At 40.0% G+C, this 15,782-nt stretch overlaps 1 pseudogene; it reads right to left on the bottom strand.

The window, feature by feature from the left end:
* LOC147464697 (uncharacterized) lies at positions 1-928 on the bottom strand (annotated as a pseudogene).
* Between the last annotated feature and the right edge of the window lie 14,854 nt (positions 929-15,782).

Genomic DNA, 15,782 nt, shown 5'->3' with positions numbered 1-15,782 from the left:
CTAGCTGTTGCTGCCACCACTCCTCCCATGAACAATAGCGATGATTTCCTCCCCCTTCACAAAACCCGAACCATTACTGTAGACGGCTGAGACAGTTTCACTAAGTGGGAACGTTCTCTTAGGAGACGGGCAGTGAATTGTCAAGTAATTACTACGGTAATTACCATGGTAAACCCAAGGTATATAAATAGGGCCCATTACATTGTAATCGGGTTGGCATTTGGGTTAGCACAATCTTGAGCATAGTCAGATTAGCATTTTGGAGGCATTTGTACTTGAGTTGTCAATCATTGGCAGTTGTTGTTGGGCTATACTCTAACTGTAAATCACATCATACTTATTGTAATCTTTCATCTGTAATTCCAATCACGGCAGATATTCCAGTTACACTTACTCTGTATTCAGTACTCTGAATCTAAATCTGAATATTATTCTCACTAGGTAGTCTGGTTCTCATTCCAGTAGATAAATTCCGGTTCAGTTTCTGATTCTCTGTCCAGTCGATTGTCTAAACTAATACATCATCAGTAGCCGAAATCTTCTAACACTAGAATTAGCTATCTCAAGAGATCGGCTCCAATTCCAATTAGCAAGGCAACATTACGATTCACCATGAAGAACGTCACAATTCACCATGAAGATCAAACTTTGAATTAGCTAATAATTACATGTTCATTCTTGTGACCTGATTCTGCCACCCATAATTGTTTTTGTCATCCCTTAAGCACACAGCCGTGTGCCCTGCAGATGCACTGCTAAATTAGTGAAGAGGACAAGACCATCAATTTTGAATTTTTCAGCCAATGATATTCATTCAGGTGATTTCCTAGGCTTACTGTACAGAACGAGCTCCCTATCGAGTGAGCGAGGAATGGGACGGTGTTCACAAAAGGATCTGACAGAGAGCTTTGCTGATGGTGCTGGTCATCGCCGCATAATTCAGGTTTGGTCACACCTCTATAAAGTCTTATCAAAGTAAAGCAAATATGGTTTGAATGTGTGCTTGGGACAGTGCATGCACTGTGGTCGCCGTTACTCTGCGCGGAAGCTTCCTTCCAGTTTCCTAGGGCTGGCCCAATAGAGGGGTCACAGTCACATGGCTTCTTGCACTCAATTGCTTTGCAAGAGCCTTCTGATGCCCAATCAAATCTCTTGGGAAAAAATACCATAGAATTTGTTGAAGGACCGTCTAAGAACGATGCAAATTCCACCAAAAACAATGAACTGAGGGGTGTCTTTTAAAATTTTCTTTTTGCCTCCCAAGCAGCGTTTCCTGCAGTCCCTGCGGGGGTCTAAATGTATCCACTATGGGATGTGTTGCCTTTGTTTTCAAACACAGTCTGGGGAGAAAGCTCCAACATTGTGTTTTTAGAGAAGCACATGGGTGGCTCTGTCAAAAATTAGGGGGGCGCTAGGGAGGCTTTGAAACTTTGGATAAGTGGGTGACACCAATAGCTATAAGTAATCTCTAATGGTTCATTTGCAGATGCAGTGACCTCCACCTTTGTTAGAAAAAACACAACAAAGCACCAGTACCCCCTTGCATACAGAGCTAGTGGTGGAATTTACTTTTGATCTGCTCTTGCTCCCTTTGCCATTTTTTTTGAAGTCGTTCACGCTCAGCCTGCTCTTTTGCTTCGTGCTCCCTAAAGTATTATCCTCCAGTTTCACAGAGAGTAATCCACTCTCAAATTCATGTAGACAGGCCGTTGATTTAGGGTAGATGATGGACCGTCATTGGTGGTGCGGGGCGGGGTTGGTGGGCTGTAGATTCAGATGTGGGGCGGGGCGGGATGGGAGGGGAAACAAGGAGATCGAAGAGGACGCAGGCCTGTGCAGAGTTACAAGCTAGGGCAGAGTTACGAGCTAGAGAGAGAGAGAGAGAGAGAGAGAGAGAGAGAGAGAGAGAGAGAGAGAGAGAGAGAGAGAGAGAGAGAGAGAGAGAGAGAGAGAGAGAGAGACTGGTTACTTGAGCCATGTAGATTTCTAGGGTCTACAGAGTGCGTCGTTGCTTGCACATTGTTGACCATGGTGTCATTGCTTGCGTTGTTGTGAATGGTATGGGCATGCCTCCGCCATATTTGGGCAAGAAAAACCTCCCATCCAAAAGCATACTCAAAATGGCGTCGAGCTGGTTGCCAACAAAGACATGGCCTTTAGCTCCATTTAAGTCAAGATGGCAAACAATAGCAAAGCTAGGTGTGTAGGCATTTGTAAAAATGTTTTTGTAGAGGCCTTTGGCATTAAGAAGGCAGTGGATTTTTATGTTATGTCTACGAAAGGAAATGGTTACCCATTTATCCTAGCGAGACCATGGCTAATGAAAATGCGAGCTTTGCAGGATTGGGAGAGTGGAAAGCTAATTTGCAAGAATGACAATCATAAGAAGGTTGTCTTTGACATGAAGGAGCAACGCCAAGAGGAGCTCCATGAAGAATCATCTCAAAGTGAGACGGAGGAAGGCTAGACCGATAGCACTTCAGAAGGAGAAAGTAGCGGCAGCATTACTGAAGAGGAGTCTTCCATCAAATTCATGGGGGTAAGGTTTAAGCCAAACAACCAAGAGACCTCTTGCCCAGGGTTGGAAGAGGTAGGTTCCCAGGAAAAACAAAAAGTGGAACATGAAAGAATGCTAGAAGGTATGTTATCTACAACACTTACAAAGGATGAAAGAGAGGATCTCAAAGGTGTGTTAAGGAAATTTCCTAGGCTTTTTGCTAAAGACTACACCGATGAGCGTGGAGTAGATACTGTTCAACACAATTGAGTTAAAGCCAGAGGCCACACCTAAGGCTCAAAAGCTATGAAGGCTAGGAGTCATCAAGGAGCAGGATTTACTCAAGGAGGTAAGAAAGCTTCTAGCAACAGGTTTAATTTATCCAGTGGAGAATTCAGAGTGGGTCTCTCTCGTTGTTGTCACTCCTAAGAAAAATGGCAAGTGGAGGGTGTGTGTGGATTACCGTCCACTCAATGAGGCAACAAAAAGAGATCACTTTCCCCTCCCATTTCAAGATGAGATACTAAACGAGGTAGCTGGTCATGAAAAGTACACTGTGTATGATGGCTACTCGGGTTACTTTCAAATAGGTATCGCATTGGAAGATCAGTTGAAAACAACCTTCATCACTCCTTGGGGTTGTTATTTTTTTAGAGTCATGCCATTTGGTCTGACAAATGCTCCTGCAACTTTCCAACGCTTCATGAACATGGTGTTTCAAGCATTCTTTGGAAAGTCCATTAGGGTTTTTATTGATGATTTTTGCATTTATAGCTCAAAATCATTGCATCTACAAAGGGTAGAAGAAGGTTTAAAGAAGCTCTACGACATGGGAGGTCAACTCAACCCCAACAAGTGTCACATAGGTGAGGATGAAGTGATCTTGCTTGGTCACAAGGTTTCCTATAAAGGCATTGAGGTGGATCCTTCAAAGGCAAAGGCTCTTATTGAGCTCACATCACCCAAGAATCTCAAAGAGGTCATCTCATTCATTCAAAAGGTGAAGTATATGTCACGCTTTATTCACTTAGCTTCGAAGTTGCTTCATCCTTTGCAAAAATTGACACAACAAGTAGAATTTGCATGGTCTTATGAGCTTGAAGAGTACTTTTGTAACATTAAAGTCATTTTGTCAGAGCTACCAATACTCATGCCTCCTTGTTGGGAGTACACATTCTTTGTTAGCTCTAGTGTTGGGAAGGAAACAATTGGTGTAGTTTTATTACAACAAGATCCCCATAGTACCAGGATACGACCCATCTACTTTGCTAGTAGGGTCATGAATGCTTTGGAGAGAGGCTACACGGAGACAGAACTCATGATGCTTTCTCTCTCATGTTTGCGGTGAGAAAGTTTAGATGCTACTTGCTACCAAAACCTTTTGTAATTCTCACTGCAGAAAATTTATTTCCTTGGGTGTCATCTCAAATGAATCTTAGCACTAGGATCTCAAAGTGGATTATGGAATTGCAAGAGTTCCAATACTCTTTCAAGGTAGAAGATAGTGTGCGTGCACAATTGGCAAGGATCCTTACTTATAGGGTACATGAGAAGGAGATTAAGGTGCCTGAAGTAAAGACCCTACCATTGCCACCACCTAAAAGTATTTCTAATGCTTTTACCTTGTTCTTTGATGGAGCTTTTCGACAAGCCACAGGAAAAGCAGGGGGAGGGCTAGTATTGCTCAACCCAAGTGGAGAGGTGGTCATGAAAGAGAAGGTCAATCTACCAGGTTCAACTAGCAACAATGAAGCACAATACGACACACTACTTCATGGTTTAAAGATATGCATTGGCCAAGGTATACAATGTCTCATGGTAAAAGGGGATGCACTTCTCATTGTGAAGCAAATTTTAGGCATTTGGGCATGCAAGAATGAAAGATTAAGGACAAAAGTTCATGCCATTTGTAGGATGTTTAATCAGTTTGAAGAAGTGCAACTATATCATATTCCTAGGAAACAAAATGAAGATGCCGATTTACTTGCACAACAAGCAGTTACATGTGTTGAGAAAGAAGTGCAGGTCATCATGGTGGCAGCAACTGTCAAGCAACCGAGATACCAGGGATTGGAGTCATTGACTCCCATTATTAGCTACATTTTGGAGGGTGAGTTTCCACAAGACTTGACAAAGGCTCAGAAGAGGAGACTCATGAAAAAGGCAAGCGCGTATCTCTTTCTAGAAGGATCCCTCTATCAAAGAGGGAAGGATAAAGTGTGCAGAAGAGTACCAACTATCAAGGAAATTCCAGTCATTCTAAAAGGTTTGCATGAAGAGGCATGTGGTGGTCATTTTTCCCAAGAGTTAAGTGTGAAGAAGGTTTTGCATGCGGGGTATGTTTGGCCAAGTCTACATGTGGATGTCCAACATTGGTGCAAAAGTTTTCACAATTGTCAGGTAAATGGGAACAGAAGATTGGTTTATGGTCCAAGGCAAATCGTGTTTGCAAATGGAACCTTTGAAAAGTGGGGCACTGATGCTATGGATCCTCTCCCTAGGACAAAAAATGGTAAACTCTACATTCTAGTGGCTGTAGACTATATGACTAGGTGGGTGGAAGCACAAAGTGCGGCAAAGGTAAATGAGAGGATAGTGAGCAAATTTGTCTACACCCACATTTGTTGTAGATTTGACACACCTTTGGAGATTGTTTCTGATAATGGTCCAGGGTTTAGAAAGGGCTTGCTCATAGAAGTCTGTGAAGAACTTCACATTCTACATCGTCATAGGACACCCTACTATCCCAATCCAATGGTCTGGTAGAAAAATCTAATGGTGTCATTGCAGGCATCATTAGAAAGATGGTGAGAAACAAGACAAAGTTGTGGGATGACTTCTTGGATGGTGCCTTGTGGGTATATCGAACCACATATAGGGAAGCCACGAAGTTTACACCATTTCACTTGGTCTATGGTCAAGAGGCTTTACAACCAATTGAGCTCAACATTCCAACAATGCGAATTCATGGAAAAGCAGCACAAGATGATCAAGAAGCATGGATGGATCGACTTCTTACCTTAGCTGAGCTTGAGTGGAAAAGAGAAGCAGTATATGAGTGCTACAAGAGGAAAGCTACGCAGGCGAAGGAGAAGCTTGACAAGAAACTAAAGGACAAAGGCATCAATGAAGGAGATCTTGTGCTAAGGTATGACAATTGACTCGATAATCGTTTTGATGCCAAATTTGAAACTACATGGCAGGGGCCATATATAGTTAAGAAGGCTTTTAATTCAAGTTACTATCAACTTATGGACTTGAATGGGAAAGAGCACTCTAGGAAGGTAAATGGTTATCGCTTGAAGCCCTATTTGAGTCGCCTTCTACCAAAGATCTGTCAAAGGGCAGTTGTCTCATGTAAGTATTGTTACATGAAGCATGAGTGTAGCTCCAGCCAAAATTTTGAGGAGCCAAACAATGAAGATCTCGTCAAGGACTCTAAAGCACTCTCTTTGAAAAAGATACTCTATGATGGTACATGAATATACCATCATCCTGAGGGAGGGCTAATGATAGCCGTTTTTCAGCTTTCCATAATTGCCATAGTAAGCTACCTCACCCTATCAAATCACTCAAACATTTTGGTTATCCCTACCATTTCACTGTACAAAGGCGTCTGAGTTAGGGACTTTGTCCATATTTTCTTAAAAACCTTCAGCTAGCTAGTCACTGGGCTAGTTCAGCCAAAAAATTAAATAAACTCAAAAAAATAAAATATATTATGGCCCATTTGTGTGTAAATATTTCATTGTATATAGAGCCTAAATAAAAGAATTTTTCATAATTATTTTGGTATTTATTTAAATATTTCTACCTATGGTGTGTTATTTATGCTATGTACATTGACTCAACATTGCCATATTTTTTCTTACCATTTTGCATACTCTTTATTCCATATAAAAATAATTTCATGCAAGCTTCTCTTATTTTTTGTGTAACTCCATCCCAACAAAAATCCAAAAAAACTAGTTTATTTATGTGTATATTTTTTCACTATTGTCATTTTTTCCTTCCTACATCTATTCTCTATTCCTCTCATAAATTAGACCACCAAAATATTCATCTTTTTATGGTAGGCTTATAATGAGAGACATTTATTTTGACCCCTTCATATTTTTTCCACCTATATTATTTATATTTGACATGTACATATTTTTTTAGACCCCTCAATATTTGATTTTCTTAGTTGTACTATTCACTTATATCATGATCTCAACAATATCTTCAATTATAGACCTACCAAATAAGGTCAAGGGTATGTGGCATGCATGCATGCACTATGGGAGGCTCACTCTTGGAGGTATTCAAAAGAATCATCCAAAGAAGGACCTCACAAGGACTTTGTGCAGTGGAAAAAACATTCGGTATTGCTGAATTTTTAAAGATCACATGCTCCCCGAATTTGAAAAGGTGATACAACAAAAGTTGTAGCTCGTGAGCTGAACTTTTACCTCAAATTTTTTCATATTCTTTTGAGCTACGAGCTATGAGCTATGATTTTATTGGTGGACCTCAGTTTGCCCATGCTATGCATCCACACTCCCTCTTCCACTTTATCATTTTCCTCTTTCACACACACTTCTCCACTCATCATCCCCACCTCTCTCACCACTCCTCTCTACACCCTACTCACCTTCTTCTCAACCTTGAAGAATAAGAGAAACCATGGTGAACTCATGTCTCCTACACACACTTCCATTCCAAAATTGACCACATAGTCTCATTTTTTCTCTTCCATATTACTCATATCTATAAAAAAAACCACAAAATTTAGCCTCTTCTCTTGAAAGACGGCATCATGGTGATTGATTACTCATGTTCACTTACCTTGGCTTCCAAGGAAGCTCAAGAGTGGAGAAAAAACGTACTGTCAAAACAATATCAATTCCCTCACGGTCTCAGACCCAACACCTCACACACCTTCGAAGATGGTGAGAGCTAGCGGGCTATGAGAGTAGATTGAGAGGAAGAAGGAGTATTCTTACGAGAAATATATACATCTCCTGACATAATCACTCATATTAGCATAGCTTAGCTTAGTAATTAGCATGGTAGACGAGATGAGCATGCATTGAAGCTTGGCTCTTGGTTGGATTTGCATCACAAAGCCAAGAGTTGTTGATGTAGGCCTCCCTTCTCACAAGCTTGGAGTAGGTGATAAGCTTTCCATTAAAGCTTGAGAAGAGAGAGAGAGAGAGTATTCTTTGCTTCACACATGAGATTGTGTGTGTGTGTGTGTGATAATGCCTTGCAAAAATCAGCCCCCTATCTCTCTTGGTCGACCCCCCTTGCTAATTACTCATGCTAGCATCCTATTAGACCTCCCCAGGCTTAGCCAATGACAATTAAGCAGCATCAGTGATAGCCTTCTGACATGTGTCCCCCTTTTGTGAGAGCTTTAGGTAATTATTTAATCCAACTAAACTCTCATTGGACCCCTTTGCCTCCTGGCCAATAGGAATCAGGCAAGCCATTGGGCTGTTGAATGCTCATTGGACCCCTTGGGAGACTGTCCAATAGTCTTCTAGAGAGCTTAAATTCCCATTGGTTCTTTTATTAAGTGTTTTTTAATTAATTCAACTAGATTTACTCTAGATTAATTCTCATTGGTCCACCTCCAAGGCCATCCAATAGGATTTGAGTACACCTTGTGGGCATCTGGGCTAGGGATCTCACATGTGTCCCTCATTCCCTTTGTGTAAAGGGAGCTTGTGTGTGTGTGTGTGTGTGTGTGATCTTCTCTCTCATTCCCTACTTGCAAGGCTCACCCCCTCCTATGTAGGGATGGATGAAGACTTTTGGGGAACACACAAAGCATCCAACTTCCCTAATGTTTGACATTTGGACACAACCTTTGAATTTTGGAACCTTAGCATTTTGAAAGTCTTAATGGGCTGAACCTTAGGGTCTTTTAAGCCCATTGTTGCACATAGCTCTTTTGCAGATGGACCCCCTTTTGGATCCCTATTTTCCCTCCTTTGGATCCCTATTGTGGCCGGTCTGCTAACTTAACCAATATTCTAGCTTTTTCTCCCTTGGCACTTCCCCATATTAAATGATCAGTTTAACATGAGAAAATCATTTAGGAGAATTAGAACTTTATTATTATGACATTACCTCTCTCTTGAAATCATAGTCATCCTCGACTATGGTGTAGAGAAGATAAAGCATATTCATGAGTCATTTTTCTTAGCGGGTAGAGGATCCCTATGTTACCCTACAACATCGTTCCAGAATGAATGACTAGTCCATTTGGCACTTGAGAGCCTAAGCTGCCGCAAGCATGTCTGCACATTAGTCCTATCGGTCTTCCATAGTAGAGTGACAAGCTCTACTTGGTTTTCGAGAGACGTCGTCTCCACAAACTTGATCTAAGCATGCATACTACTTCATTTTTGTGCACAATAAAGAAAAAGAGAGTCTTATAAGACAAAAACTTTGTTCATTTTTAACATTTGTACATTTTCTTACTCTTGGGAAGCATTGACAAAATTTAGGTTATCCTTTAATTGTATGCCTTGCATCCATCTAGCATCTTCAAAAGGATAATTCTTAAACTTAATAAGATATCGTCGGATAGTCTTACCGCCTCTTAATACCTTGTCTTCATGTCAGAGAATGGACTCGGGATGCAGCACCTCTTCTTGGTCCTCGATCTCCGGTGGGTCTTCAGTAGTTGGTTCTTGAGATGGCTCTCCTTTGTAAGGCTTTAATAGGCTCACATGGAAAGAATTGTGTATGAGACAGTGATTGGGCAACTTGAGTTGATAGGCCATCTCATTGATTAGCCTAAGAATCTTTTTGCTAGTTTAGCATAGTACTTTTGGTGTCCCATAGGATTCTTGCCCGTCGTGTGCCAATCATTTTCTTTAAAGGCTTGGGCTCTTTTGTGCTTGTCAGCAGCAGCCTTTTTCCTTTGCTGTGAGATAGAGATAGCATCCTTAATCTTTTGAAAAGATTCTTGTAGGTCTCGACTATACTCATCTGCATCGAAGATCTTTCCATGTACCTTAAGTATCAAGGGACTTTTTGATCTTCCCTCAATTACCTCAAAAGGTGTTTTTCCCATGGAAGTATGTACAGTGTTATTGTAAGCATACTCCACTAAGGGTAAGTACTTCTCCCATTGGTATCTTTGATTACTTCCGTTACATAGGCTTTTAGTAGATTAAGAATTGTTAGGTTAGCTATTTCAATTTGGCCATCCGTTTGTGGATTATATGCTGAAGAGAAGTTTAGCCTTGTCCCTAAATTCTCAAAGAGACCCTTCCAAAAATTACTGGTCATTCTAGGATCTCTATCCGACACTATGGACATTGGCAAGCCATGGTACTTGAAAATTTGTGAAATAATGAGAGTTGCCATTTGATGGGCTTTAATAGTCTTTTTGACATGTATAAAATGAGCTTGTTTACTAAACCTGTCTACTATCATCCATATTCCCGTATTTCCATGGATAGACTTAGGCAATCCAAAGATAAAATCCATGGATATGCTCTCCCGTGGTGAATTAGGGAATGGCAAGGGTTGAAGCTATTGAGGTTGCTTCCCTCTATCAAATTTTGTCTTTTGGCATACCAAACATTTAGAAACATACTCTTGTATGTTTGCTTTCATGGTAGGCCAATAGAAATATGTTTCAATTCCCTTTAGGGTAGACTGAATCCCTCTATGTCCCACTGTCAAAGAGTTGGCGGTCTTGCCAGGAAGGTGCCGGACCTCTAGCTGTGAGGGTTTGTGGAGAAACTGTGAAGGCTTTCACTTAAGCAAGCTTAGTGTTTGTAGCAAATACATTGTGTGTAGCCATTGGAATCTTACACGCAGACACACACATACGCACACATGAAACCCTCAAAATAAAACAAAGATGAAAACATCAAGGCTTTGATCATATCTAATCAAAGGTAAGATGAAAGGGTTCACTAATGCATTTATAGCAGCAAGTCGTTGTGCTCCAAATAGACTACAAATGGTTCTTTGAAATTGTGACTTAGTGCTTACAAAGATGTAGATGTTTTGCCTAGTGATAGGAGTGAGCCATTTGTACAAGTCTTCTTGGTCATAGTAATATTAAGAAAGCAAGGCTCAACCCCTAGAGGAGAATAAATATGTGCACATCGAAAGAATTAGAGTAGTCTAGTAGTGGCAAATAAGAGGACATGGAGAAAGAATAATTTCTCGCAGTCTTTCCGGCCCAAAGAGTAACACAATTCTCTGTTGGAAGTGGATTTTATGGCTAATACAAACATTAATCCTAATATTTTGCACAAAGTGAAAGGGTTGAAAGGTTACACCATTGGGATTATTCATCTAAGAAAGATTAGAAAGCAGTCAAACAACACAAAGACCCACACAAGATTAAGCCAAAGAAGTGAAGCACACCTCAAGACTTTGTGGTATTGTAGCCAACTTGATGAAGTAAAAGATGAGTAGTAGTTACCCAACACCATTTGAGAGCCACCAACAATGCCTCCTTATCGATGAAAGAAGGTTGCATAGAGTGTATGAGTACTACAAGTGAGGAGATAGAAGGCTTGAGGCATGAAGTAGCAAGCTCAAGATGTGTTGGGCTGAAATTGAGAGAAAGTTTCACTCTAGGAGATGGCTAGGAGGTTGGGTGATGGCTTGATAGAGTGGCTTGATTGTGAGGATTGCTTGAGCACTTGATTGTCTGATGGTTTTCTTGATGCTTAAGTGAGGGGCAAGAGGCTCTATTTATAGGTGAAGTTGCCCCTTGAAGAACATATTTGCTTAGAAATATTCAAGGGATTTGTGTGACAAGTATCTATCTTTTCAAAATATCTTGAAACTATCTTCAAAGTTTCTGGATCTTTCTCTTCAAGAAATATCTAGAGGTTCTTCTAGATCTTTCTCCAAATATCTTCTCCTTGCCGCCACATGTCAAGGGTTAAGCCTCCAAGAGTTGTTGAGCTATGGTGGGAACATGTGCATAAAATATCTTCTTAAATAATTGAGAGAGAGCTTTGCATACATCATGGATGACATCAAACAAACTCGTAACCACTTTTCTAAAGGATTTTTCTAGGTCCATAATCACTCCAAAGTGTACCTACTATGTGTAGAATGACACCTCATGGGGTATACTATGACTGAGGCCACTTTTGGCCATGCTACACATGTCATATGCCACCTAGGATGCCTAGTAGATAGGAGGTATGTTTTATAGGCTTATTTCATCCATGCTCCAAGAAGAGGTTCACAAAGAAGCCCGGATCATAGGACAAAGCCCATTCCCAACAAGAGAGACACATCAGACTTCGACTAGCTTTTTGCATGCTAAATAGAAAAATGCATATCACTAGAATGGTAACCTAACAGGACATAAAAGTGTCCTTTCAAGGTTTTGTGAAAAAATTCCAAAACCATAGTAGATCCACTTATATTTGAAAATCCTTTCATGAGCTTATAGTTCAATAACTACTACATATGGAAAAAATGAGAAACTTGTAATTTTTCCTCATCCCTTGGTCACTACAAGCCTCCAAAGTTGATGGACCATGCATTTTGCCCAAAACAACAATTTCTTACGTTGATTGCATATAAATAAGAGTGGAGATTTTGTAGGACATGAGATAAAATGCTCCGTTAACTTCATGCGTTGGTGACCAAACATATGGTTGCTTTTACCTCACTAATTTTTTTTTGGCAAAAAAATAGTACAAAAAAGTTGCATTTTTTCCATTCTTCACACCTATCATCAAAGTTTCTATAGTCACGCTCAATACAGTACAATACATGTTTTCTTAGTTCCCGTTGGCCTCTGATTCAAAAGGAGCCATGGAGCATGTCAAAAGGATAATGGATCTCTTACAATTCGACACCTTGTGGGCAATGATAAAGTGCTAAATACAGCAAACATGAAAAAACTAGTTTTAGCATTATGACCTCTAGAAACCCATAGAAACTACTCAATATCTAGCCAAGTTTTGTAGTCTATGATTAGATATGGTCACTAACTACAAAATACACACAATTGGCCTAAGAAACAGCGATTGAGAAAAGTTTATACTTGCTACTCTAAAATGTATCGTATTCTTCAGCAAATCAAAAAACTCAACCATCATCATATACTATGCATATAGCATATTAGGTCCCTTAAAACTCAAGGAAGCTTAGCTTTATGTTATACATTACACTTACACAATCAAAATTAATTGGATATCAAGAAAGCCACCAAAAAAATCATAAAATGTGCTAATTTTGGCCAAAAAAACAGATTATGCAATTCTGTAAATTGGTCATAACTTTCAATTTAACACTTAGCTCTCCCTACAAGCATCAAAACAGTTTGAGAACTATGAAGGCCTAACCTCTAGCCATCTAAACCTCACAAACATAGAAGTTTAGAGTGGTATAGTTGCCAAAAATTGAAAAAAAGCCAAAAACAAGACCCGTTTTTTCACACAGTTTAGGTTCAAAAATGTTGTGCAAGAGTCAGGTTAATGGTGAGATCGATACTAAAACAAAAATGCTAAGTTTTTTTCAGATCATAAGGCAACTTTGTGGACATTAGCACCTAGAAATTCATTTTCATACTCTTCAAATAATTCAAGAAAAAGGGTCACTTAACAGGACACAAAAGTGTCCAAGGACATAAAAGTGTCCTGTATACCATTCTAGTGATATACTTATGCACACTAAGGCATACACTAAAATCCATAATATTGTAGGGCTTAGCTTTTGTTCCCACTATGCACGTGCCACAACACGACATCCACCCCCTCTAAACCTGCACATCCTCTGGTATGTGCCACAGTCGATATTTGCAAGTTTGACTCTCGTTTGTGGGTGATAGGCCAAAGAGAAATTTAGCCTTGTTCCTAGATTCTCAAAGAGACCCTTCCAAAAATTACTGGTCATTCTAGGATCTTTTTTTGACACTATGGATGTTGGCAAGGTATGGTACTTAGAAATCTGACATATAAAGAGGGTTGCCATTTGATGTGCCTTAATAGTCTTCTTGACAGGTATAGAATGTGCTTGTTTGCTAAACTTGTCAACAACTATTGTCCATATTCTTGTATTCTCATGGATAGACTTGGGAAATTCAATGATAAAATCCATGGATATTCTCTCACATGGTGAATTAGGCATTGGAAATGCCTGGATAAATCATGGTTGCTTCCCTCTATCATACTTTGTCTTTTGGCATACCACGCATTTCAAAACATACCCTTGTATGTCTAGTTTTATGGAAGGCCAATAGAAGTAGGTCTCTAATCCTTGAAGAGTAAGTTGAATCCATCTATGCTCGGCATAAGAAGGGGCATGGGATTCAGAAATTACTTTCTCACAGAGTGAGCTAGTAACTGATAGCCTATTGCCATAGAGAAGATAACCATCCTGCAAGGTGAATGGTTCCTCTTTCTTCCCTAATGCAGGGGCTGAAATTATATCTTTGAAATTGGGATCATTAGCATACTCATCTATCATGAAAGATAGATCATTGTGAGTTGCTATAGACACTGCATTTGCCCTTGGTCATTGTGATAGTGCATCAGTCACATGATTGTAATTTGTGCTTGCCAGCGATGTGAGCAATATGAAAGTTAAATTGCAAAAGAAAATTTTCCCACCTCATTTGTTTATTGAAAATCTTGGTTTGCATCATAAAGTACTTAAGGCTTTGGTGATCCGTTCATAGGATGAATGGAATCTCCAGAAGATATGCTTCCATGTGTTTATGGCATGTAGAATAGCTAGTAGCTTCTTTTTGTATATGCCCAATACTCACTCATCGGAATTGAATCTTCGACTCTCGTATGCTATGGCATGCCCTTTTTGAAGCAAGACTGCTCCAAAGCAATCTCCACAAGCATCACATTGGACCTCAAATGGTTTTGAGAGATTGAGTAAATCACAGGTTAAGAGGTTGGCTTCTCTTTGAGCTTCTTAAAAGCATTTTGTTATTTTGCAGTCCATGCATACTTAACGTTCTTTTTTGTTAAGTCATGTAATGCTCCCGCTATTTATGATAATTTCTCTATGAAGCATTTATTGTATGCACACACACCAATAAAGCTTTGCAACTCATGTAGATTCCTTGGATCAGGCCATGTAGATACAAGCGGAACTTTGTAGTGGCAAACATCAATGCAAGCACCATGTGGGCTACCGCAGTGAATCCTTTTTCTGATGGAATCATGACACAATTAGATAAGTAGATAGGACGCATGAAAGAGGATTGGGGGTCTTTTTGCATTAGTACAGCTCAAAGTGTATCAGGGTGAAAGCATGTTAACCTGTCATGCTTTTTCATGTCCCGGACAATGCTAACTAGCACAATTTTGACATATGCTAACTAGTACAATAACTTGAGCTACATCTCCAAGATCTATTGCATATGATATATCAATAGAAATCACTTGAAACAAGGAATCCAAATGTACAACCTTCGACAAATTTTGATATTATTTGTAAAAAAATTACCGGACGCCCAACTTTTTGAAGATGTGCTAACTTGAAACTGCTAACTAGCACAAAAAGCGTGACATGTTAACATGCTTTCACCCTGCAAGTTTGACTCTCTTGGAGTTTCTTCTTCTTCATCTTCACTAGGTGATTCCAAAACTTCATTCTCACTTACTTCATCAGCCGGATGACTATCCTCTCTTCTTTTGAATACCTTGATTCTCTTTCCTGCAATACATTCCATGTGGGAATGGTCTCTTCAATGGGCATTACAGTCTTTTGACCATACATCAATTCTACAGGCATGTAGCCAATTATTGAGCTGTGTGTCGTGTGATCAGTCCATAGAGCATATGGAAATAGTTTTGACCACTCACTAATTCTCCCTTCACAAGCTTTAGCCAAGGCTTTGATGATTGGCGGATGCCCTCTTTCACTTTTCCCGTTGACTTCCGGATTGTGAGCGGTGGTAAGGGAAATCTTGATTCCTATCCTAGAAAAGAATTCCTTGCTTCCTCGGCATCCAGCTCTCCTCTTTCTCCAGTTATCTTTCCCACACAACGATAGCGGCATATTACATCCTCAAGGAGAAATTTACATACTGCCTCTGTAGTCTTTGTCCTTAAAGCTCGCCCTTCAACCTGATTAGTCAAGTCTTCTCTTGCAAGAACCAAGTACCTCATTTGCCAGACTCCTAAAGGCATGGTGACTAGATCCACAACCCATGTGTAATGCATGGCTAGTGGATAAGAAGGATGCAACCTATCACGATGTCACACATTTGAATACATTTGACATATTACACATGATTCCACAAAGAGGGATACATCCTTGTACATACCTTTCCACCAAT

The sequence above is a fragment of the Adiantum capillus-veneris genome, chromosome 1 (genome assembly GCF_014529385.1).
Source record: "Adiantum capillus-veneris isolate H3 chromosome 1, ASM1452938v2, whole genome shotgun sequence".
Classification (NCBI taxonomy): domain Eukaryota; kingdom Viridiplantae; phylum Streptophyta; class Polypodiopsida; order Polypodiales; family Pteridaceae; genus Adiantum; species Adiantum capillus-veneris.
Note: the sequence above shows the minus strand (reverse complement) of the source record. Positions and strands in the feature narration are given on the sequence as shown.